Source organism: Emys orbicularis, chromosome 1, assembly GCF_028017835.1.
Source record: "Emys orbicularis isolate rEmyOrb1 chromosome 1, rEmyOrb1.hap1, whole genome shotgun sequence".
In the NCBI taxonomy this organism is placed as follows: domain Eukaryota; kingdom Metazoa; phylum Chordata; order Testudines; family Emydidae; genus Emys; species Emys orbicularis.
In genome coordinates this window covers 175,615,902-175,642,579 of record NC_088683.1, presented here as the reverse complement: position 1 = coordinate 175,642,579, position 26,678 = coordinate 175,615,902, and positions in this window count along the sequence as shown.

The following is a 26,678-nucleotide window of genomic DNA, read 5'->3' as shown; positions in this document are numbered from 1 at the left end:
TGTGTTATACAGGAGGTGAGTCTAGATAATCACAGTGGTCCCTTCTGACCTTAAACTCTATAAATCAACCAGTCAATCTGTCTATCATTTGTACTACAGCTGTTCCTAGAGGCCCCAGTTAAGACCAAGGCCTCATCATACTAGGCTCTGTATTAACATATATTAAGAAAAAGTCCCTTGTCCCAAAGAAGTGACAGTCTAATTAGACAAAACTGATATAGGGTGGCAGGGAAACAGTCAAACAGAGAGATGAAGTGACTTGCTCCAAGTCATTGGCAAAGCTGGGAGTAGATATCAGGTTTCTTGATGCCCAGTCCAGCATCTTAGCCATCAGATCACACAGGCTGTCCAAAAAGATGGTTCCGTTTAAATTGTACCTAGTTTGTATTAGCTCTTATTTTACAAGAACTAATTAGACAACCACTAGTTATTACTGTAAACTTAAAAATTACTGATCCATTTATAGGAGTCTTGCCATGACACTGGTACCTTCCGTCTCTAAAGTCAATATTTGCACTTTACTTATGTGCATGTCAAAGCTTATCACTTATCAGGCAAAAAACACAGGGAAATAAATCTCTTCAACCAGGCCCTGGGGTTAGGTATTTGTATGTGAAAAAAAATTAAAATGGTGATGGTGCAAGAGCTATTATTTTCAGTCTTCACCATGTTGCATCAGGAAATGTTCTCAATGCACAACTAGCACAATGCAAAAATGAGGCAACATACATTCATTTCAAGGGCTGGCAAAAAGAAGAGAACATCCTTCAAACAGAACCCTTGAAAAACAAGCATTCTTATTTTCAAAGCCCAGGATATACATCCAATGCTTTAAAAACTAGGATAGATTGAGTTTCATTAGAAGGATGTTTCACTCACCACTTTGTGCTGTCAACATCTCTAGTGAGACTATAACTATCTCAACATCTCTAGTGGGATAATAATACCCCAAATATATCATGTGAGAGGGGTTATATTAGTGTTCCACTAGGATGCCAGTCACTACTAATCGATTGTCCTTTGGGCCAATAACCTACATATTTTCAACTGCTGAATTAACAATGGAAATAAATGATTTATATCTGTTCTAAAACATTTATTTTCACACTCTGGGAAATAAAATTTGTGGTGCCAAAGGCACATTGGCATAGTATAAATATATTTATATGTTCTTGTAATTATATTTATACTATACCTGAGGGACTCCAACTCTGCAAATAAATCTTGTTATTTTCTACACCGTGCAAATAAACATTCTATAGTGGAAATAAATCATTTGGCCCACTATAGAATCCATTTATTCAACAGGAAGAAATTACGCTGTTGGTACTGAGAGTACTTTCAGCCAGCAGTTGTCAACAGACCAAGGATAACATCATCCAATTTGTTTGATGAGATAGCTTACTAAACAAGAAAGGACAAAAAAACAAGTCACTGAGTGTTTTAATTTAATATAGGTGTGTATTCATAACACAGTACCTTTCTTTTAGACATAAGCCCCAAATCCACGTGCCTTCCCTCTGCAGCATATTTCTTTCTACCTGTCTATTTTAGGTACTTATATGGCCTCCATTACCATAGTATCTGAGCACTTCACAATCTTTAATGTGTTTATCCTCACAATATCCTTGTGAGGAAGAGAAGTACTGTTATCCCTATTTTGCAGATGGGGAACTGAAGAACAGAGAGACTAAGTGACTTGACCAAGCTCACACAGGAAGTTGGTGGTGAAGCAGGGACTTGCACCTGAGTCTCCCAAGCCCTTTCTCCCACTTCAGGAATGATTTTCCACTCGCATACATACATGTAAATCAAGAATAATGCCTCTGAAGTCAATGGAGTAACCGGTGTAAACCCAATAAAAATGAGAGGAGAATGTGGCCTCTTTACATTTTGCAGCTGGTGAAATGTCAATATAGAATTAACTGAAATATGAGGAAACAGGCACTTGCCAATATTTGGGCACCACCTTCCATGCATAAATAAACATCAATTGGAATTCTAAGATAACATGCATGAATCTGTATTGTACTGTAAATTGCATATAAGTGCACACCATGTAGATATTGGTGATATCCATGTGATTAAAAATGCATAATAAATGCAGTTAGAATCATAGACTTTAAGGTCAGAAGGGACCATTATGATCATCTAGTCTGACCTCCTGCACAACGCAGGCCACAGAATCTCACCCACCCACTCCTGTATCAAATCTGTGTCTGAGCCGCTGAAGTCCTCAAATCATGGTTTAAAGATTTCAAGGTGCAGAGAATCTTCCAGCAAGTGACCCGTGCCCCATGCTGCAGAGGAAGGCGAAACCCCCCCAAGGCTTCTGCCAATCTGCCCTGGAGGAAAATTCCTTCTCAACCCCAAATATGGTGATCAGCTAAACCCTGAGCATGTGGGCAAGACTCACCAGCCAGCACCCAGGAAAGAATTCTCTATAGTAACTCAGCTCCCACCCCATCTAATATCCCATCACAAGCATTTGGACATATTTACCGCTAGTAGTCAAAGACGAATTAATTGCCAAAATTAGGCTATCCCATTATACCATCCCCTCCATAAACTTATCAAGCTTAGTCTTGAAGCCAGATATGTCTTTTGCCCCCACTACTCCCCTTGGAAGGCTGTTCCAGAACTTCACTCCTCTGATGGTTAGAAACCTTCGTCTAAACTTCCTGATAGCCAGTTTACATCCATTTGTTCTTGTGTCCACATTGGTACTGAGCTTAAATAATTCCTCTCCCTCCCTGGTATTTATTCCTCTGATATATTTATAGAGAGCAATCATATCTCCCCTCAGCCTTCTTTTGATTAGGCTAAACAAGCCAACCTCTTTGAGTCTCCTTTCATAAGACAGGTTTTCCATTCCTCGGATCATCCTAGTAACCCTTCTCTGAACCTGTTCCAGTTTGAATTCATCCTTCTTAAACATGGGAGACCAGTATTCCAGATGAGGTCTCATCAGTGCCTCGTATAACGGTACTAACACCTCCTTATCTCTACTGGAAATACCTCGCCTGATGCATCCCAAGACCGCATTAGCTTTTTTCACGGCCATATCACATTGGCAGCTCATAGTCATCCTGTGATCAACCAATACTCCGAGGTCCTTCTCCTCTTCTGTTACTTCCAACTGATGGCTCCCCAGCTTATAACAATAGTTCTTGTTATTAATCCCTAAATGCATGACCTTGCACTTTTCACTATTAAATTTCATCCTATTACTATTACTCCAGTTTACAAGGTCATCCAGATCTTCCTGTATGATATCCCAGTCCTTCTCTGTATTGGCAATACCTCCCAGCTTTGTGTCATCCGCAAACTTTATTAGCACATTCCCACTTTTGGTGCTAAGGTCAGTAATAAAAAGATTAAATAATATTGGCCCCAAAACCGATCCTTGAGGAACTCCACTAGTAACCTCCCTCCAGCCTTTCAGTACAACCCATTGTAGTCTCCCCTTTAACCAGTTCCTTATCCACCTTTCAATTTCCATATTGATCCCCATCTTTTCCAATTTAGCTAATAATTCCCGATGTGGAACCGTATCGAATGCCTTACTGAAATCGAGGTAAATTAGATCCACTGCATTTCCTTTGTCTAAAAAATCTGTTACCTTCTCAAAGAAGATCAGGTTGGTTTGGCACGATCTACCTTTTGTAAAACCATGTTGTATTTTGTCCCAATTACCATTGACCTCAATGTCCTTGACTACTTTTTCCTTCAAAATTTTTTCCAAGACCTTGCATACTACAAATGTCAAACTGACAGGCCTGTAGTTGCCTGGATCACTTTTTTTTCCCCTTTCTTAAAGATAGGAACCATGTTAGCAATTCTCCAGTTATATGGTACAACCCCTGAGTTTACAGATTCATTAAAAATTCTTGCTAATGGGCTTGCAATTTCATGTGCCAGTTCCTTTAATATTCTTGGATGAAGATTATCTGGGCCCCCTGATTTCGTCCCATTAAGCTATTCGAGTTTGGCTTCTATCTCGGATGGGGTAATATCTACCTCCATATCCTCATTCCTATTTGTCATCCTACCATTATCCCTAAGCTCCTCATGAGCCTCATTAAAGATTGAGGCAAAGTATTTGTTTTGATATTGGTCCATGCCTAGATTATCCTTAACTTCCACTCCATCCTCAGTGTTTAGCGGTCCCACTTCTTCTTTCTTTGTTTTCTTCTTATTTATATGGCTATAGAACCTTTTACTATTGCTTTTAATTCCCTTTGCAAGGTCCAACTCTACATGGCTTTTGGCCTTTCTCACTTTATCCCTACATGTTCTGACCTTAATAAGGTAGCTTTCCTTGCTGATCACTCCCATCTTCCACTCCTTGTAGGCTTTCTGCTTTTTCTTAATCACCTCTCTTAGATGCTTGCTCATCCAGCTTAGTCTACAACTCCTGCCTATGAATTTTCCCCCCTTTCTTGGGATGCAGGCTTCTGATCGTTTCTGTAACTTTGACTTGAAGTAATTCCAGGCTTCCTCCACCTTTAGATCCCCACGTTCTTCAGTTCAATCCACTTCCCTAACTAATTTCCTTAATTCTTTAAAATTAGCCCTTTTGAAATCAAAAACCCTAGTCACAGATGTATTTTTGTTTATCCTTCCATTTAGTTTAAACTGAATTAGCTCATGATCGCTCGAACCAAGGTTGTCCCCTACAACCATTTCTTCTATGAGGTCTCACTACTCAACAAAACTAAATCTAAAATGGCATCCCCTCTTGTTGGTTCAGCAAGTACTTGGTGAAGGAATCCATCAGCTATCGCATCTAGGAAAATCTGAGCCCTATTATTATTACTAGCACTTGTCCTCCAGTCTATATTGGGGAAGTTAAAGTCTCCCATGATCACACAATTCCCATTAGTATTTACTTCATTAAAAACATTAAAAAGGTCTTTATCCATATCCAAATCAGATCCCAACGGTCTATAGCACACCCCAAGCACTCTCTCAGGGGAGGCTCTATTAGCTTTCTTCCCCAATGTGATTTTTGCCCAGACAGACTCTGTCTTTTCCATTCTATCCCTTCTTATTTCTTTACAGTCTACCTCATCATTGATATACAATGCTACTCCACCACCTTTGCCTTTATTTCTGTCTTTCCTAAACAGCACATACCCTTCAATACCTGTACTCCAGTCATGACTACTATTCCACCATGTTTCTGTTATCCCTATAATATCCGGTTTCACTGCCTGCACCAGTAACTCTAGTTCCTCCATTTTGTTACCTAGGCTCCTCGCATTGGTGTACAAACATCTTAATTCTTGCTGTTTGGCTTCACTCACATTCTTTACCCAATTAGGCCCAGACATTCTACTGCCAGTATCACCTATTAGAATTGTATCTACAGTACCCTTCCTCCATATGTCCATTCTCCTACCCACGACAGTATCCTTTCTTGCTTCACGTTATTCCCTCTAAATGTTAAAATCCGGCGTGGAGATTACCTGGACATCTCCCAACCATCTCCCAATTCCTAGTTTAAAGCTCTCTTAATCAGTTGTGCCAGCCTCCATCCTAGAAGTCTATTTCCCTCCCTACTCAGGTGAAGTCCATCCCAAGAGAACAGTCCTCTGTCCATGAATGCCTCCCAGTGACCGTACATCCCAAAGCCCTCCTTATAGCACCACTGCCTGAGCCATCTGTTGATCACCATAATCTTGTCACACCGTTGTTGCCCTTCTCTAGGAACAGGCAGAATCACACTGAAGATCACCTGAGCCTCGATTTCCTTAAGCGTCTTCCCCAGCCTGGCATAGTCTCCCTTGATACGTTCCAGCGAGAATCTAGCCATATCATTCGTTCCCACATGAAGGACAATCAGCGGATTCTTTCCCACTCCCGTTAGGATCCTCTTCAGCCTTAGGTCCACATCCCGTATCTTAGCACCCGGCAGACAGCACACCCTTCTGTTCTCTGGATCAGCTCTGGTTACAGGCCTTTCTATTCTTCTCAGTAAGGAGTCCCCAATCACTTAGACCTGCCTTTTCCTGGTGATGGTGCGATTCTCCAGTCTATCCCCTGTTTCCTCTGGCTGCAAGTCCTCTCGATTCCTATTCTCCCTTGCAATCCTCCGCAACCCATCCCGTATCCTCCTGAGGCTCATGTTTGGTGTTATCTCCATTGACTCTTCCCCTCTCCTTATACGGCTAGCTGCTCTTCTCTTCTTCCTTGCCCTCTCACCTTCAGCGACCACCTGCTGTGCCCCTTCTTCATTTTCCAACTCCGCAGACCTGTTCCTGACCTCTATTTCTCCTTCACTAGCCCGTCTTTTCCTCTGCCTGGTTCTCTTAGTCACATGCTTCCACCATCCACTTTCCTCACCCAGCAGTCTTCCCTCAGAGTTCTTTTGTCCTGCTTCCATCTGCAAGTCTGAGCTTTTCCCTTCGGCCTCCTCATGTCTTTGCTCCATCATCCGCTTGAACCCCCTTCTAAACTCAACCAGAGTGTCCACCTGCATCTCCAATCCTCAGATCTTTTCTTCCATCAGCTCTATCAGGTGGCACTTCATGCAGACAAAACTCTTTTCAGGTACCCTCTCCAGGATCATGTACATGCCACAGCTTCCACATCCAGTCATCTTCATTGTGTCTTCCACTGCTTGGGTCACCACCACTGCTGCCTCTGTATCTGTCATAGGCTTCCCACCTAAATCCTGTAAACCTGGGAAACACAAACCAACCCAAAACACCACCACCCACAGCACAACAAGCCCCCAACAAGCACCAAAACACTGCTAGGACACCGCACACATCCTTCAGTAGCCTGTGTGTTCCTCTGCCTGCGCCTCTTAGTCTTCCCCAAAACTCCCCCTGCAAACTCTCCTGTTTACAGGTCTGTTTGCTGGCTCCTGTGCCTCTGCAGCTGTCTATGCCACTGCTTGACTGGCTGGCTACCTTTATAGGACCCCTAGTCAGAGAAGCCCCGCCCCTTAATCAGGGCTCAGCTTCTCTCCCAGCACACTGCCCCTACCAGCCTCCACACATACAAATACAACTACAAATACAAATAGCTACAAATACCTTCTCCTCCAACAGAAGTCCCACTCAAACTCCTCTGTTTACAGCTCTGTTTGCTGGCTCCTGTGCCGCTGCAGCTAATCAACTCACTTGTATTCTGTCCACAAGCCCACCACCACTTCACACAATGGTCTACACCAGTGGTTCCCAAACTTGTTCTGCCGCTTGTGCAGGGAAAGCCCCTGGCGGGCCGGACCGGTTTGTGTACCTGCCACGTCCGCAGGTCTGGCCAATCGCGGCTCCCACTGGCCGCAGTTCACTGCTCCAGGCCAATGGGAGCTGCTGGAAGTGACACGGGCCGAGGGACGTACTGGCCACCGCTTCCAGCAGCTCCCATTGGCCTGGAGCAGCGAACCGCGGCCAGTGGGAGCCGCGATCGGCCGAACCTGTGGACGCGGCAGGTACACAAACCAGCCTGGACTACCAGGGGCTTTCCCTGTACAAGCGGCGGAACAAGTTTGGGAACCACTGGTCTACACATAATTTTGTACTGGAATTGGATGATATTTTGTACTGGAATCACTGATTTTGTTTTGTTTGTTTACTGACAAATATACCAGTACAACCCCTTGTACTGAACACAGTTATACCAATATAATTTATTTTCCTTCCCGTATGTGAAAAAGCTATACCAACATAAGGCACCTTCATTCTGTATAACTGAGTCCGTACTAGGGGGGGTTGAACTGCTCTAACTATACCCAGTATAATTAAAGCAGTACAACACTTGTGCATAGACAAGGCTCCATGCTTGTCAGGCATTTCAGAGTCACCATTTTAACCACCACCACCACCACCACCATCACCACTTGCCAGAACAATGGTTTAGATAATTTTATAGGGGTTTTAAAAATACGTTCTCTCACCTTCACAGGTCTGCAGCATTGCCAGCCCAAATGTTCAAAAAATGTAAGATTGGTCTAAAATGTGATATTTTTAAAGAAAATTTAGTTTCCTTTAAATTTGCCTTATAGGCTTTTGTAAGCCTTTATGTGCATATGGGTCACATTTTCAAGCTGTCACAACCAGGAGTGCAGGACACTTTCATAAAAAAATAAATAAATTAAAAAAAAGTAAGCTAAGATTGTCACTGTAGGTATGTCTCCAGTACAGTCACAGCTCCTACTGACGCACCCAAGCTAACTCTAGTCCTGGAGCAGTGAAGCTGCAGCAGCGCACGCTTGGGCTGTACAAGCCCACCTGAAACCCTGGGTTATTACTCGCGGGGCTAGCCTGGGCTGAAACACACACTGCCACAACTTTATTGCTCTAGGACCCGAGCAAGCTAGATTATTGCTAGCTCGGGTATGTCTACTCAACCCATGATTATTATATAGATCAATGGTGCACAAACTTTTCCAGTTCCTCCCCCTGTTACCATTAATGGAATCTGTCCATGCCCCCATCCATTACTGCACAGCCAAGGCTTCCTCAGCAGCAGATTGCTGCTCTGCGGCCAGGCTGCATCACTAGGGCAGGGCTAACACCTGCCCTTCTGCCCCTCCCCCATCCGGTTTTCAGGGTGAGGGAAGGTGCGTGTGGCAGTCTCTGGGGACAGAGCCAGCACTGGGCGTGGAGGCTGCTGGGAGCAGAAATTGGCCCAGCACAGTGACCAAGAGGCTGGGTGGCCTGCTGGGTTGACTTTGGGCATGGAGGAGATGCTCCCTTCCCCCTGCCCCCCTTGGGGGCTGGCCCAGGCCCTGTGGGGTGGGCACCAGCCACTGGGCATCGCCGCTTGCCCCCCTGAATGTTCCTCTATGCCTTCCTGGGGGAGGCACATCCCACAGTTTGCACATCACTTGTACAGATGTTCCCCACAGTCACATGTCCCATGGAGCAGGGGCTTTAGTAAAACCTCAGTTATCACAGAACTTACTATAAAGTCATGATCATTGGGACTATCAGATCTGAACAGTTTGGACACATAGTAACTGAGGCACTTAGTGTCGCAGCTGGAAGAATATGAAAAATAGTCATAAAAAAACAAATTGAAACACTCTAAATTATATAATCTCTTTCCATGACAGTATGTGTCCTTTATTAAATACAGTACATGATGGTGCAAGGAGGCATATCTATTTGGGATGATCTGCATAACTCATGCGTTGCTCTGATACTCACTCCCAGAAATTAGAGGGGTAGCCGTGTTAGTCTGGATCTGTAAAAAGCAACAGAGAGTCCTGTGGCACCTTTAAGACTAACAGATGTATTGGAGCATAAGCTTTCGTGGGTGAATACCCACTTCGTCAGATGCATGTAATGGAAATTTCCAGAGGCAGGTATAAATATTCAGGCAAGAATCAGTCTGGAGATAACAAGGTTAGATCAATCAGGGAGGGTGAGGTCCTCTGCTAGCAGCTGAGGTGTGAACACCAAGGGAGGAGAAACTGCTTTTGTAGTTGGCTAGCCATTCACAGTCTTTGTTCAATCCTGAGCTGATGGTGTCAAATTTGCAAATGAACTGAAGCTCAGCAGTTTCTCTTTGGAGTCTGGTCCTGAAGTTTTTTTGCTGTAAGATGGCTACCTTTACATCTGCTATTGTGTGGGCAGGGAGGTTAAAGTGTTCTCCTACAGGTTTTTGTATATTGCCATTCACAAGTCAGGACCATTGGACCATCCTTACTGTGTACATGCTGGTGGGCTATACTGCCATTCTTGCTGGTGGTTAGAGCTGAGATGCTTCTTGAAAGAAGAAATGGCATTTGTCTTGTAATTATATTACGCATAATTTTTCTTTCTGTATTTTAAATCAATGTGTGAATAAGTAATAAATCCAACATAAAATTAGAAAAATAGTTAACACTCAGGTGGACTTCAGGATTTTTTCTTTCACAATATGTTTTGCCAATCATTTGTGCTGCATCAAAAAGTGATGAACATGCAGTGTGGTTCACACTGAAGGAAAAAAAAATTCACCTATCCTTTTCATCGGTATTTTATCCTCCCCCTCCATCCCTCTCCTCTTCCTTTTATTTAGGAGAAAAAGGCATGAGAGTGAAGCTACGGACACTTGTTTTGCAGTTAATTGTAGGTAAAGGCATTTTCACCAGTTCCCAAAAGGATGGTGCAGCTCAAACTAAAAATACTTCATGCCCCGATATGTAAATCCAACACTGGGAAAGGGCTACTGAGAGACTTACATTGCACATAGCTATAGCCAGTTTCAAAAGGGATCTGTGTTCATGAAGCATTATCAAAAGTGTTTGATAGATGGGAGGATTCTGGAGGGCTTTGAGTTTCAGTACCGTGAGGAAAAGTGCTGAACAGCAAAGAAGGTAACACAAAGGGAACCAGACAGAGCCTGCTCAGTGAGGGAAGTAAAGAGATATTAGCAATCCTAAGGCATTGCTAAATTGGTTTTGTAGCTGTCGGAGTGTGTCCAAGACAAGTTCTTGTTCTTCTGAACAAGAGGTCAAATATGGTGGGAAATGTTTAAGTGTCAAATAGCTAATTAATCATTTTCACTGCCATACTCAGTATGTAACACCCTGGACAGAGATATATGGGGGAGGGGGAGGAGTAAGGAACAGGCATATTATCCTTGAAGACCTAAAACAGAATTTTATTTTAAGACAACTAAAACAGGTGTTTGATGTGCTCAGCTCTTTGTACTTAACTTTCCACATCCTGCAAGGCCCTATACTTACGAAAAATATAGGAGCCATGTGATCCATGAAGTCAAACTGTTTTCTGCTGCATTGCACAGAATCTCCAGTTTTTGAACAGAGCTTTCATAGAAGCAGGTATTTGAGAATTAGCTTTGTAGCAATGTCGTTGCAGCTTTAGAACCAGATTCTTGAATTTGTTCTGGCTTCTCTACAGCCCTGGGATTGGGGGTATGTCATGGGCTATTGCTAGCTGCTAGCTGTGATCTAGGAACCTCTTGGTGCCAATTAACAGAGGGAACAGAGGCTGCATAGGGATTTACAAGGATCCCTTGGGTCTGATGTCTACATAATAGTGCTCCAAAGGGTCACTTGCTGGAGGATTCTCTGCACCTTGAGGTCTTTAAATCATGATTTGAGGACTTCAATAGCTCAGACATAGGTCAGGGGTTTGTTACAGGAGTGGGTGGGTGAGATTATGTGGCCTGCTTTGTGCAGGAGGTCAGACTAGATGATCATAATGGTCCCTTCTGACCTTAAAGTCTAGGAGTCTATATGAGGTCTCTATCAACAGCCAATAGTGTACTGGCCATTTTAATCATTGCAAACATATGGATGGATAATATTTAAGAAGTTATGTATCTGTTCTGGAGATTATGTTTTTAAAGTCTCGAAGTCAAAAGCAGGTCACCAGGAGATGATAGGCCTTGGACAGATTCTGTTCACGCAGGGGATAGGAGACGCTTCTCTCTCTTTGTCCGGTCAGGTATGTATTGTGCATTGTGTCTCAGGCAATGTCAGCCTATCTGCTATCACAGCCAAGATGCTAATTAAAAGATTGCAAGATCAACAAGAGACAAAGGTAGCAGATCTATGAGTGCCCTATGGAACCAGGGCCAAAGGTAGCAGATCTATGAGTGCCCTATGGAACCAGGGCTGGACACTCCAAAGGGATGCTCAGAGGGCTCGGGGGTTGGAGCATGCCTATTGCTAACCTGCAGAGGAACAGTGCCTGCATAGGTTGAGAAAGGAGTGCTTATGTTACCCAGGTCTAGTGGAGTTAGAGAGCTGACCCCTGGCTGGCACAGACAAGGCTTCCTCATGGTAAAGACAGATGGTAGTGAGGTGCCTCACATCCTTGGGTGCTCTCAGGAAGCGTCACACAAGATAGCATAAAAATTAGAGCAGCCCCAAAGTGCTAATCTATAACACTGGTCTACAATTTTTGAGAAGTCGTCTGCTTCAGAGATAAAATGTGCTATTTATTATGTATTTTGATGTGCTGAATTCAAATATGACAATTAAAACAACTGATTGGCTACTGTTTCTAAGATATTTAAGTTTTTACATTTTATGTCTATGTATATTGTGTAGATAGTAGAGTTTTAATCATAAATTGTAAACCTAGGTCTTTTCATGTGTTTATGGTTGCTTTACATGATAATATTTCACCTGTCCGGTTTATGTAACACTTTCAAAATCAGCAAAAGGGTTATATAAATTAAATTTATTATGAAACAAAAGGCAAAAAACTATTATGTACATAGTTTAGTCCTATTCAGTGTCTACTCGGCGCTTCTTGGCTTGTCTCTTGTATTCATTAAATGGAGCATGTCTTGTCACTGTCCAGCAATAGTCTGCAAGCATTGATGGGCTCCATTTGCCCTGATAGCGTTTCTCCATTGTTGCAATGTCCTGGTGAAATTGCTCGCCGTGCTCGTCGCTCACTGCTCCGCAGTTCGGTGGAAAAAAATCTAGATGAGAGTGCAAAAAATGTATCTTTAGTGACATGTTGCAACCAAGGCTTTTGTATGCCTTGAGGAGGTTTTCCACCAACAACCTGTAGTTGTCTGCCTTGTTATTTCCGAGAAAATTTATTGCCACTAACTGGAAGGCTTTCCATGCCGTCTTTTCCTTGCCACGCAGTGCATGGTCAAATGCATCATCTCGAAGAAGTTCACGAATCTGAGGACCAACAAAGACACCTTCCTTTATCTTAGCTTCACTTAACCTTGGAAATTTTCCACGGAGGTACTTGGAAGCTGCTTGTGTTTTGTCAATGGCCTTGACAAAGTTCTTCATCAGACCCAGCTTGATGTGTAAGGGTGGTAACAAAATCTTCCTTGATTCAACAAGTGGTGGATGCTGAACACTTTTCCTCCCAGGCTCCAATGACTGTCGGAGTGGCCAATCTTTCTTGATGTAGTGGGAATCTCTTGCACGACTATCCCATTCGCAGAGAAAACAGCAGTACTTTGTGTATCCAGTCTGCAGACCAAGCAAGAGAGCAACAACCTCCAAATCACCACAAAGCTGCCACTAATGTTGGTCATAGTTTATGCACCTCAAAAGTTGTTTCATGTTGTCATAGGTTTCCTTCATATGGACTGCATGACCAACTGGAATTGATGGCAAAACATTGCCATTATGCAGTAAAACAGCTTTAAGACTCGTCTTCGATGAATCAATGAACAGTCTCCACTCATCTGGATCGTGAACGATGTTGAGGGCTGCCATCACACCATCAATGTTGTTGCAGGCTACAAGATCACCTTCCATGAAGAAGAATGGGACAAGATCCTTTTGACGGTTACGGAACATGGAAACCCTAACATCACCTGCCAGGAGATTCCACTGCTGTAGTCTGGAGCCCAACAGCTCTGCCTTACTCTTGGGTAGTTCCAAATCCCTGACAAGGTCATTCAGTTCACCTTGTGTTATGAGGTGTGGTTCAGAGGAGGAGGAGGATGGGAGAAAATGTGGGTCCTGTGACATTGAGGGTTCAGGACCAGAAGTTTCATCCTCTTCCTCTTCCTCGTCTGACTCAAGTGAGAATGATTCTGGTGCATCAGGAACCGGCAGTCCTTCTCCGTGGGGTACTGGGCGTATAGCTGATGGAATGTTTGGATAATGCACAGTCCACTTTTTCTTCTTTGACACACCTTTCCCAACTGGAGGCACCATGCAGAAGTAACAATTGCTGGTATGATCTGTTGGCTCTCTCCAAATCATTGGCACTGCAAAAGGCATAGATTTCCTTTTCCCGTTCAACCACTGGCGAAGATTTGTTGCACAAGTGTTGCAGCATATGTGTGGGGCCCACCTCTTGTCCTGATCTCCAATTTTGCAGCCAAAATAAAGGTGATAGGCTTTCTTAACCAGAGTGGCTATACTGCGCTTTTGTGATGCAAAAGTCACTTCTCCACAAACATAGCAGAAGTTATCTGCACTGTTCACACAAGTACGAGGCATCTCTGCTCACTTTGGCTAAACAGAAATGTGTCCCTTTGCAAAATCAAACACTGACAAATAAGAGAGCACGACACTGTATGATTTCTAGAGCTGATATAGGGCAATTTGTACAGCAGAGTGATCTAGGCTTCGTTATGATTGCATCATCCGTGACTTCTAGGAATAACATGATGCAATTCATATCATGTATGACGCAATACCAGCTTCAGATTGCATCATTCATTGTTTTTCCTAAAAAGCAAGTACTGTCCAAATCCAGTCATAGATTTATTCATAGATCCAGTCAAAGATGTATTTTAGTCATTTCTGGTTTAAATTGAGATCCCTTCCCTTTATAACTCACTTATCCTCCACCATTCCCAAGTCAAGGGTCGTATATACTGACCCAATAGCATATCTTGAAAACTAGAGCCAATCAACAATTTTAAGCATCATTTTCGTTCTCAGTGACCCAGAATTAGTAAAGTTTGACTACATTTATTTCAGAAGCATTTTGGCTGTAGAGCAGTGATCAGGGTGTGATAGGATTGGTGACACAAATCAGAAAGCTACAATGGGCCTGATTCCTTGGCTGTGCCCAGTGGACAATGGAAAATCTCGGCCTTATTGCATAGGACATTGAGAATCTAGGTCCTATAGTTCAGTGCTTGTTTTTAGTCATTTGAGACCAGTGGCGTAGCCAGGTTCTACCAGCAGGGGGAGCAAACACATAAAATAAGGCGCCGAAGCAATGAAGAAAAAAAAAGAAAAACCCAAGTCTTGCTGCCGAAGACCCGGAGCGGCTGAAGGACCCACCACCAAATTGCTACCGAAGACCCAGACTGCTGGGGTGAATGTAAAAATTTTAAAGGCGCCACTTTTGGGGAATGTGCTCAGTGGGGAGCGGCCACTCCCCCCCTAGCTACGCTACTGTTTGAGACTACTATAATACAGAAGTTGTCCATTAAATTGCTTCAGGGAAATAAGAGTTGAGGCCCCAAAAATGACACCATTCATTTCAACAGATTGCTAGTTAACGAAAGCCCAGTTTAGCAGGATGGGGGGAAAGTGAGTTTCAGTTCGCTTGTTTGTCCTAAGGGAGCAAAATTCATAAGCAGCCCACACAGTTACAGCCAGTCCAAGCTGGCTCTAGTCAGGCTCTCTTAGTCAACTTCTGTCATTTACACATTTTGAGTCCTGATCACGCAATCCTTACTCCCAACGTTAATCCTTAAATTAATAGTTCCATTGACATCAGTGGGACTTCTCAGGTGAATAAGGATTATTTGTGAGAGTAAGGACTGCAGGACTGAGTTTTAATATGGGCTAGATTGTATAACCCTTACTCACATTACTGGGAATCGGACTATATTAAACCCTCAGAAACGTACACACTGGCTAGCCCATAATAATCTAGGTTAACTTTATCTAGATAATAAAGATAGTAACTTCTTCCAACGTTCCCACCACAGCTTACTTAAAATTTGCAAGTTACTAAAGAGATAAAGTTCCCAAAAGAGAGATTATAAATCCCTCTTGTCTCTTGGAATATTTATTAGGAAATCCATTTAAGCCAATTTCACGGTGTGTATTTTCATTAGCTGCATATTTTCATTAGGCACCATGAAATGTGCTCCCAGTCTCCGTGTGTTGCGATTGGAGCTGACTGCAGGTGTTTGTAACCATGGCAGGTGAGGGATTCAGACCCTAATACTGGCATCTTAGTGTCAAGTTCCTCTTCATTGCTTTTGCTGGCAGAGTTTCCTGAGGGGCCATTAAGAGATCGGCCTGCTGCTGCATAACACGTTAGGATGTCATTTTACCTTTAATTGTGCAGAAACCTGTTTGTACACAGGTGAGAAATCTATAGTTATTATTGCATTCATCTTTGTGCTGACCTTTAAGCTTTTCTTGTTATAGTACACACATACTTTATGCTCACTGAGCTTTCCTTGTGAATGAAGAGGTGAAACCTATGATAGAAGTTGCCCATGTATGTCAGCTTTTTTGAACAGAAAACATAACATTTGCTTTTTGTATTGGAGCAATGCACTTGGGAAATTGCCTCAGCTTTCATCAAATATGAAATTCTATTTGACCGAGATTGCTGTCACCACTCTCCAGCATATGCTCATTTTCTTAAAATGTGTAATCCAAAGCAGATCCAGCTACGAAGACAAGTGTACACTCAGTTTGTAAAGCAGCAAGGAGGACTTAACTGGAAACACAGTACTGCTAAAATGATATGGGGGCAGGTCATTTCTTCTAACTTTTTCAATCATTAAATGAAGGCATAGAATAGTGGATAGGGAGATTACAACGACAGGAAGAGAGAAACCAAAACCTCGTTTGCTTTTTGATTAATGTCTCACAAACTAAACAACGATTAGCAGAGAAATATAGTTTTCATTCAACATGTTGCTTTCCCAATATATATTGTGTGTGACACAAAGTCCTTCAGAATAAAAATAATACCCAAAGTAATTGCTTGTATTTTTGTCCTTTTTCTCTGAATCATGTTAACTATTAATATAGTGCTCCATTAATTATTAATGGCCTAGTGTGGGGAGGTGCTGAACATCCAGTGAAGTCAATCAGAGATGAGGGGGCCCAACAATTAATGGAACAAAACTGAATATAGAATCATAGACATGTAGGGCTGGAAGGGACCTTGAGAGGTCATCCAGTCCATCCCCTCCTCCACCATGCTAAAACAGGATTAAGTATACCTACACCATCCCTGACAGATGCTGGTCTAACCTGTTCTTAAAAACCTCCAGTTATAGGGATTCCACAACCTCCCTCCCAGGGCCTAACCATCCTTATAGTTAGAAAGTTTTTCTTAATATCTACCCGAAGTCTCCCTTGCTGCAAATTAAGTTGCTTACTTGTTGTCCTACCCTCAGTAGACATGGAAAATAATTGACCACCGTCCTCTTTATAACAACTATTTATATATTTGACAACTGTTAGCAGTTCCCCCCTTAGTCTTCTCTTCTCTCGAAGAAACATGCCCAATTCTTTCAACCTTTCCTCATAGGTCATTGTCATGGGGTCACGACTAGGGCTCCTCCTCCTGGCAACTCTGGGGATTAGCATCTTCCAGATGCTGTGTCCTCCTCTGGTGGTCTCTCAACCCATCTCTGCAACTCCAGGTGCTCCTTCTTCATGACTGCACACTTCAGCCAGATCACTATGCATATTCCCCACTTCCAGGGTATCAATGGTTATGTCTACACAGCAACATGGCTGACCCACGCTAGCCAACTCGGATTTGTGGGGCTTGGGGTGCGGGGCTGTTTCATTGCTGTGTAGATCTCTGGGCTCGGGCTGGAACCTGGGCTCTAGGACCCTGCAGGGTGGGAGAATCCCAGAGCTCGGGTTCCAGCAATGAAACAGCCCTGCAGCCCATTAGCCCCATGAGCCCTGCAGCCCATTAGCCCCATGAGCACAAGTCAGCTGCCATGCACCAGCCATGGGTTTTTCTTTGCTGTGCAGATTTACCCAAAGTCTTTTCTAACAAACAGGTTCAGGCAGTCTTCCCATTCACTACCCAACTGGTACCACTTTCCCAGTGGCTGGTAGGGGAACCTGGGCCTGCCCTCTACTTTGGGTTCAAGCTCAGGGACCCTCTACTCAGCAACCAAGGTCTGTTCCCTCATGGACCTTACTGCCTTTCCCTGAGCCTCCTCCATACCTTGTGGCTCTCTCTCCCTTCTCTGGGTTTGCCAGCCTCACAACTCTCTCCTCCCAGGGAGTAACTCTAGGCTACTTGCCTCTATAGCCCCAAACACTCCTTCCTTCTCCCAGGGAGTGACTGCAGATTACTTCCCTGCAGCCCCCAGATGCTCTCAGCTCCTGGGCTTTATAGAAGTTCCTCCTGTTCCTATCCCACTGAGCCTCTTCTAATTAATCCCTGCTCCCTGACTCCTCCTCCAGGTGCAGCTTAGTTGGTTAATTGGCCTAGCCAGCCATGTTAACCCCGCCAGGGCTTAACACCTCATCACAGTCATGTTTTCTAAACCTCTTATCATTTTTGTTGCTCTCCTCTGGTCTCTTGCCAATTTGTTCATATCTTTCTTAGGGTATGTCTACACTGTGAGCTAGGAAAGTGATTCCTAGCTCGCATAGACTTATTCATGCTAGCTCTTATGTGAGTTAGCATGCTAAAAACAGTAAGGTAGCCATGGTTACACAGGCAGCAGTGGCACTGGGCCAGCTGTGCTTAGTACACACAGGCTTGATCCCCATGGGCATGTACTCAGCATGGCTAGCCCATGCCACTGCCCTAGCTACTGAGACTATACTACTATTTTTAGCATGCTATCTCAGATGAGAGCTAGTGAAAGTAAGCCTACATGCGCTAGGAATCACACTCCAGCTTGTAGTGTTGTGGCACCCAAAACTGGAGAAAGTATTCCAGCTGAGGCTTCACCCGTTCCAAGTAGAGCAGAACAATTACCTCCAGTGCCTTACATACTACACTACCCGAATGCATCCTGGAATGATATATGCCATTGTACAGAACCATAACCTTCACAATAGAGACTGCACAGGCACACATGGCTGCTAGACTGATTGGTAACAGTGAACAGTGAACAACCAACCAATAATGACAACAAATGGTCCAAAAAATTCTGTCAAAGCTATTTTTCAATGGAAAAATTGGGGGGTTGAATGAAATGAAAATTTTCACAAAATGACTGATTTCCATAAAAGAATTCAGCTTTGGAAAAAACATGTTCTTGGTTTTCAGCAGAAAACATGATCTTTTTGACAAAAAGGCAAAATTTTCGGCAGATGGAAAAATAGCCCACCAGAATTAAACATTCGCACAATCGACTTGCAAAGGGAAACATGTTAATAACAATAAATCTGTTTGTAAGTTAGTGAACGGAATACGCAATTGAACTCATCAAATAAGTTTGCTGCAAATTGTTCCTCCAGCTACTGTCCCAATCCTGCAATCCCTATACCGGGGTAGGCAACCTATGGCACGCGTGCCAAAGGCGGCACACGAGCTGATTTTCAGTGGCACTCACACTGCCTGGGTCCTGGCCACCGGTCCAGGGGGCTCTGCATTTTAATTTAATTTTAAATGAAGCTTCTTAAACATTTTAAAACCATATTTACTTTACATACAACAATAGTTTAGTTATTTATTATAGACTTATAGAAAGAGACCTTCTAAAAAGGTTAAAATGTATTACTGGCATGCGAAACCTTAAATTAGAGTGAATGAATGAAGCCTCGGCACACCACTTCTGAAAGGTTGCCAACCCTTGCCCTATACCATTATGATTTCCCACTGAACAAAATGGGAGTTCAGGGCACACGAAATGCAGGACTGGTTCTAGATGTGGAAATCCAGGGATCATACTGAGAGTCTTGGACGAGATGGCCACCTGAACAGTTTCCAGTATTTAAGGGTAATAAGAAATGTCCTCCAGAGATTCATGACATGACATTATTTTTATACAGTATTTTTATCCCCCTTAGACGTCAGTGGGCCAAGTGCATCCTTGGTGTAATGCCAATGAAATCACCAAACAATTATGGATTGATTTGACATATGGGATCGGGCCACTGGCCCATCAGTACTGGTATCTTGCCTCTTTGACCAAGCAAAATCTGATGTTTCAAAGGAAGGTGGGGAGGAACAGGGGGAAACCCACAATATACCTTGTCAATTATGCAGTACTTTTCACGGGAAAGGGATGGCGATGGGAATACATGTTTCAAGATAGACTCACCCCTTTTTTAACTCTCTCTCTTCCACATTTGGGGGCGAGCTGGTGTGACCTAGTGATCAGTTCTGCAGCCAAGCACCTCTTGTGAAGTGCTGAGTGAGCATCCTTGATCCCCCAGTTAAAAGGAAGAGAGGGCACTCAGACTCTCTCAGGATACACTCAGCACATTGCAACTCTGGGCACTAAGCTGTCAGTGATAGCTGTAGTTGTTCTATTCATGAGTTGTTTTACTGAGACCAGGATTTTCCCCCAGTACCTTTAACTGCTAGAGTTAGATTTATGTCAAGGTTCATAATTTATTCCATACATAACTTTTTCAGTGTTCTGCTCAAAGTGTTTATTTGGATGCAGGCAACAACAACAACAACAAAAATCAAGAAACATGAGAATCCAGCAACTTATTAAACTTTACCTCCAGAAACCAAATGCTATTCTCAATAAATCTCATCCCTTGTGGCATACTGCATTTTTCAGCCTTATTATTCCCAATATTTTGCCTATCGTTTTCTGAATGGTTTCTTAGGGAAGAAATAAAAGCTTGTCCTTGAAAAGTGAGAGCAAGTTACTATATTTTCCCTCTGAACCACCTCATAATATGAGCAGTGAAATGCCAGGAATAATGTAAACTGTACAGTAAAACAACATGATATACTACTCCCAGAAATATCTCAGCTTAATAGGTGTTGTGTTGTTAACAGTGAAGTTTATGTAAGCTAGTAGATGTAAATCTGTCATGTAGACAAAGATTTACAGTAATATCCACTCCAGTGGATGATTTTCATCACATTTAGGAATGCCAGGCAACTAGTGTGTTTTCCTGAATCTCTTTAGGAATGAAGGCCCCTTCATATTAATAAAAATTTGGTACTTTGACCTTAATGTACTCTACATTGATGATCTAAGCTTTCCATTGTTCCCTTGATTATTACAGGCACAACCTGTAGCTTAGGTGACTTCGCATAAGCCTCTCCTAAGAAGAGAACTGGACACTTTGGCATATGAGAATGAACTCTAAGGCTTGGTCTACACTTGCCCCCCAAGTCGAAGTAAGGTACGCAAATTCAGCTACGTGAATAACGTAGCTGAATTCGACATACCTTACTTCGAACTTACCGCGGTTCAGACACGGTCCACACGCGGCAGGCAGGCTCCCCCGTCGACTCCGCGGTACTCCTCTCGTCTAGCTGGAGTACCGCAGTCGACGGCGAGCACTTCCTGGTTCGATTTATCGCGTCCACACCAGATGCGATAAATCGAACTCGGAACTTCGATCCCCAGCCGCCGAACTAGCGGCTGGGTGTAGACGTACCCTTAGTTGTTGTTATGTTCAGTTGTCATGTTCAGTGAGATCTTTATATTTATGCCATGATGCATTTAGGTTGAGGCCAAAATAACATCTACAGCACAGGAGCTCAGTGTTCCAGGAAACCAGAGTTAACACATTTTATTCTATTGCACTCATTATTGATGCTCACTTATTTTGGGTGGCATTACGTAAAGCTTTCTTGTTTGTTAGTGACTAATTGTTTTAGTTTGGGACATATTTCACATATGCCCCATACAAAAACAATTATGAAATCATGTTTGGTCTTGGGGTTAAGGCACAGGACTGGGACGCAGGAGACAAGGGCCTGGGTCTTATTCCTGGTTTTGCCACAGACTTCCTGTGGAACTGGGGCAAGTAAATCTGTCTTTTCAGTGGAAGGACAGTGTTTTACTACATATTTATACAGTGCCTACCACGATGGGACCCTAATCTCAGTTGGGACAACTATGTGCTATGGAATTACATTTTCATGAGAAAAACATGGTAGTAGTTGAATGGCATTAATTACATTGTATCCAAGGACTTAAACACAATAAGTCAAAAACTAAACTCACTACATAGGAGGAAACACACTCACATGCACCACAAAAAACAGACTAGACTATATGAAAAGGAAAACGTTTGCACACTACAAAGTTAGTCAGGATTGATTAATTAGTGTTAATGCTCTTACTTGTGTATCTGCTCTAGAGTTTATCTCATGTCTGAATGATAAAAGGGGCTATCATAGAAAGTGATTCATTGCTAGGAAATTATATTACATCTGCATTTCATTTAGTATTTAATCAAACCACTGGTATATTTTAGCTTATTTAAGAGGCTGATGCATACATGAAGAGCTACCAGTGATGAAGTGAGCAAGGCTTCAAAACAGCACTTCTTTTCTTCTTCCCCAGCTAGACAAACTATACAAAAAGTATATTTCCATTTTCATACAGTTTCAGAGTCAAATACTCCCACTACAAGGAGTTGTCATCCTATGTTTCAGAGACTGAATATAAGAAAATCTTTCCAGCACCACTGATGCAAAGCCAAAGTGAAAATGAGTTCTTATCATCTCCCTTGATTGAATTTAGACCACTCAGCCAAGCACAAGTTCTGAAAACATTGGGAGAAATCCATGCCACTGCATGCAAATTGAATCTATGTGACTGTTGGTTAGTGAAAGGCAGAAAGGATGCATTTCCAACAAATTGTCTATGCCTCCCTCAAAAAGGTCTATTTTTCAACAACTCCAAAAAATGAGATAATGAAAACATCACTAGACACCAAAGATCTCACCAGCTATTCCACCAAGCCTACTTATGAAATAGTATGCCCCAGTACAAGCTACGACAGCTGATGCTTCTCTGAACTAGAGTCCTGGAAACAAAAACTAGTAAATAATTTCCTCAACAAACTTACACACTTAGTAAACTACATTTTACTCATTGATTATCAAGCCAACATACTTTCTCTGCACGTTAAGTCCGTCAGTATAAAATGGACATAGAATCCAGTACCAGCACAATTCACATGTAAAATATTTAAAATAAATCCAGATATTTAGCAGCAGCATTTAAAATGCATTCAAATACCCAGCAGGAATATTTGTCACCTCAAACACTCTTAAAGCATTGAATATTGCATCTTATAAAGCTTGGCATAAAACAGAGCACCTCTTAGGGGAAATGAAGCATCTGCTGGTTGTTGGCTGCTTCAGACTTGTTCATTCCACTAGATCAGGAAAGCAATTGCCTCAATAAAGTTCAAGTTCAAGCATATTGGCTACTTTTTTGTCTAACCAGCCCATTGTAGGAGGGCTTCTGCCCTGTTTTATTATTCTTTAGTAATGTTTCTTCAATCTTAGAGGTGCAACATTAGAGGTGCAACATTTTAAAAGCTGTTTTGCCAGCAGTATGTGTGGTATGTCCCCGCCATCCTCACATAGTTATGAATGGAAAAAGGGTATGGATTGTTTTCCAGTTTTCCCTGATAGTCATGGATTTGAAGGCCAGAAGAAACCATCAGGATAATTTATTCTCACTTCCTGCACAATACAGCCTGCAGAATCCTATCCCTTTTCTTTAGAGAGGCATTCCATCTTGATTTGAAGACTTAAAGCAATAGAGAATCCACTACATCCTTAGGTATGTTGTTCCAATATTTAATTACCCTCACTGTTAAAAGTTTATGTCTTATTTCCAGTCTAGCTGCAACTTCCAAACATTGGATCATGTTACACCTTTGTCTTCTAAGTTAGGGCTGGTCTACACCCAGCCGCTAATTCGGCGGCTGGGGATCGAAGTTCTGGGTTCGACTTATCGCGTCTGGTGTGGACGCGATAAGTCGAACCAGGAAGTGCTCGCCGTCGACTGCGGTTCTCCAGCTCAGCGAGAGGAGTACCGCGGAGTCGACGGGGAGCCTGCCTGCCGCGTGTGGACCGCGTCTGAACCGCGGTAAGTTCGAACTAAGGTATGTCGAATTCAGCTACATTATTCACGTAGCTGAATTTGCGTACCTTAGTTCGACTTGGGGGGTTAGTGTAGACCAAGCCTTAGAGACTGAGATCCCCCTGAAAGTAAGGCATCTTCTTATTGTGGGCTCCTCCTCCTCCTTTCCTCCCTAACTTCTGCTTTAAAGATGAAAATGGAGACCTCTGTACCTCCCCCTCTTCTGAAATCATAGTGGAACCTCAGGGGTTAGTTAGGGTGTGTTCCCTTACCATCAGCGCCAGATCCCTCTGGACTTTTTGCTTCTTGACTTTGTTCCCTGCAGCACTGCATAATGAATAATAATGCATGCTCCCTCTCTAACTCCTTATGTACTGCTTGCTTGTTAAATTTTCCCTAGTGTCACAGACTTAAAACACTTAATCATCAATATTTTTGCAGACTTCTGGGATTTTTGCAAATGTATTGAAGTTGACAAAGTTCCCTAAAGATACAGAAACAGTAAAAATGGAAAAACTCCCCTGACTCTTCCTCCCCCCGCCGCGCAATGGATTAGAATGATGGTAGGATCGTTTTGAATTCTCTTTACAAGGTGGGTATCACATCCCTCAGAAAACTGGTGGGACAACCAAAACCTTCTGTTTCTGAACATAATACTCTTGGAATAAGGAGACAAAATTTGAAGCTAGCACATAAACTTGTGCCTATTTTTCTTGATTCAAGAATCTTATTTTATATCCATATTGAGCATTAGAATAATTATTTGAAAAATGATACTGTATTTATAAAAGATTTTCAAACATTATCTGGGACCGCCCACAGATCCAAGGATTTGGGTCTAACATAGAAAATTTTGACACACTCCTCCATCATAAAGGCAGTTGAAGTCGTTTTCCCAGTGTTTTCTCGGTGTGTTTCAGTGGGACTCCCCGCTGAGCTGGTAGCTGGTTGTTCCACCGCTACGATGGCCCTGAGTCAGGGCCCAGTGGAGTTGGGTGGGCCCGGGCCCTCCTACCTGGCCCGCAGACCCTCCTGCCAGTGGCTCCCAGGAACTCTGGCCATTGGGCCACACTGCCCTGACAGTAGGGGCATGTTTCATGGACTCTGGCCGCTAGGCCGTACTACCCCGAACAAGTGGGGTGTTTGCATGGACTCTGGCCATTGAGCCACACTGCCCTGACAGTAGGGGCATGTTTCATGGACTCTGGCCGCTAGACCACACTACCCCCGGAAGGGGGGAGGATAGAGCAGGGGCACAGCCGAAGGGCTGTGACCAGAAAAGGATGCCATAAGCCAGGGAGTAACGCAGGTCCCAGACAGCACAGCAGAGCAGGCAATGGGCGGGACACCACCCGCAGAGGGTGTTCCATGGCTAGAACGGAGCTAATTCCCAGAGCAACTGGCCGGAGGCGCCACGGTGGTGAGCACAACCCATTACAGGTAGGCTTTAGCCAATGAGCCACTTATAACAGACATACAATGACAAAAACACTCTTACCTTAGGCTAAGGCTACTCTATAGATGTCAGTCTTATTTACATATTGAATACATAACCCATGCATACCTACCCAAATAACAATTCTGCATCAAATAGCTGCTAGGTATGTATATGCCTTCTCAATAAGCACTTGAGGATTTATCTGTATAGAACACTGTACTAGGTACCTATTTAAATATTTCTATTAAAACTTTCACAACAACACAAAGTACAGCTGGTCTGAAATTTTTTATCCTCTACTGTTTTTCAGATGGGGAGGGAGAAGCATTTAAAATTGTTTTTCAAAAGAAATTAATAGTTTTATGGAACATTTAAATTTTCTTCAAAATTTTGTTTGGTTTTTTTTTCAGTGAAACAAAATGAAGACTTTTTTTTTAAATCCAAAATTTCATCTAGTTACAATTTTTCAAAAGCAAAAACCAGTAGATTTTGGTTCCCTTCCGCCACTATTTCTGCTCTTTTCTTTCTTTTCACCTTGAAGGGGGGGGAAATTAAAAAGCGTGAGAAAGGAGGAAAATTCACTATCCCAAAATGGAAAACATAAATGTTTGAGTTTTTGAAAAATGAAATGAATTTTTTTTATTAAAAACTAAAATTTTAATTTAAATCAAAAGATTGAAAAAGTCCAAATAAAATTATTTTTTTCATCATTCAGTTCAATTTTTTTCTGTTGAAAATATTTACTATTACTTGTGCTGAAGGCTGGTCAAAAAAATGGCATTAACATTTTTGATTCAGATTCTAACAGCCTTACTCACGCTGAGTCACAGTTTACTCATGAGTGGCCCTATTGATTTCACTGGGACCACTCCAGGAATAAGATGCTCTTCATTGTAAATTAGTGTATAAGAATCTGGATCTACATTTGAAATTGTATTAGAACTCTGTTTTCATATCCTTCTAATTGAAAAATTCTCATTCAGTGTTGAAAATTTCTATTATTGGTCTCAGCCCAGGACAAATTTTTATTTCAAAAGACTAAGGTAAATCCATTCAGCTGTGTTTGACAGTGATGTCTAAATATAAATTGCCATCTGAAAGCTCTTTGGTATGTTATATGTAATGAATTGGGGATTGTCAATCCAGTTCCTAGCAATCAAGAGCTCAAATCACAAAAAGCATAATCTCAGGAGGTGCTAATTAGCATCCAGTCTCCAGAGAGATACTAAGGATTGAATGGACAGGGATAATTAACTATGGTTTAGGGTGTATTAACATTTTTGAGACTTTTTCCTTCCTTTCACTAGTAAATCCTTTTAAAAAGTTATCTAAAACAGCTTTAAATGTCACAAGTGTACGGTCTAATATTTTGGATTATTCTAATGCTACAAGTAATTGCTGTGTGTCCTATTAGGAAACTAGGAGTTACGCTTTCCAGTTGTATCAAATGCCTATGTCTAGCTCTGCAGAAGTATGATATTTTGAATCTCCATCCTTGGAGGTTTTTAAGGCCCAGCTTGACAAAGCCCTGATTGGGATGATTTAGTTGGGGTTGCTCCTGCTTTAAGCAGGAGGTTGGACTAGATGATCTCCTGAGGTCTCTTCCAACCCTAATCTTTTATGATTCTATGATATTGGTTAGAGCTGGGCAAACTTTTTTGACAAATATAAATTCACCAAAAAAAAAATATGCATTTTTCAGGACACTGAAAATATTCACAAATTCAGGTTGAATTTGGTGTACCATTTTAGCCAACGAAAAAAAGAAAAGATTTTTTTTACATTAAGTGGAAATATTTCATTTCAAATTTTTTCGTTTCAAAACATTTCATTTCAATCATTTTGAAATGTT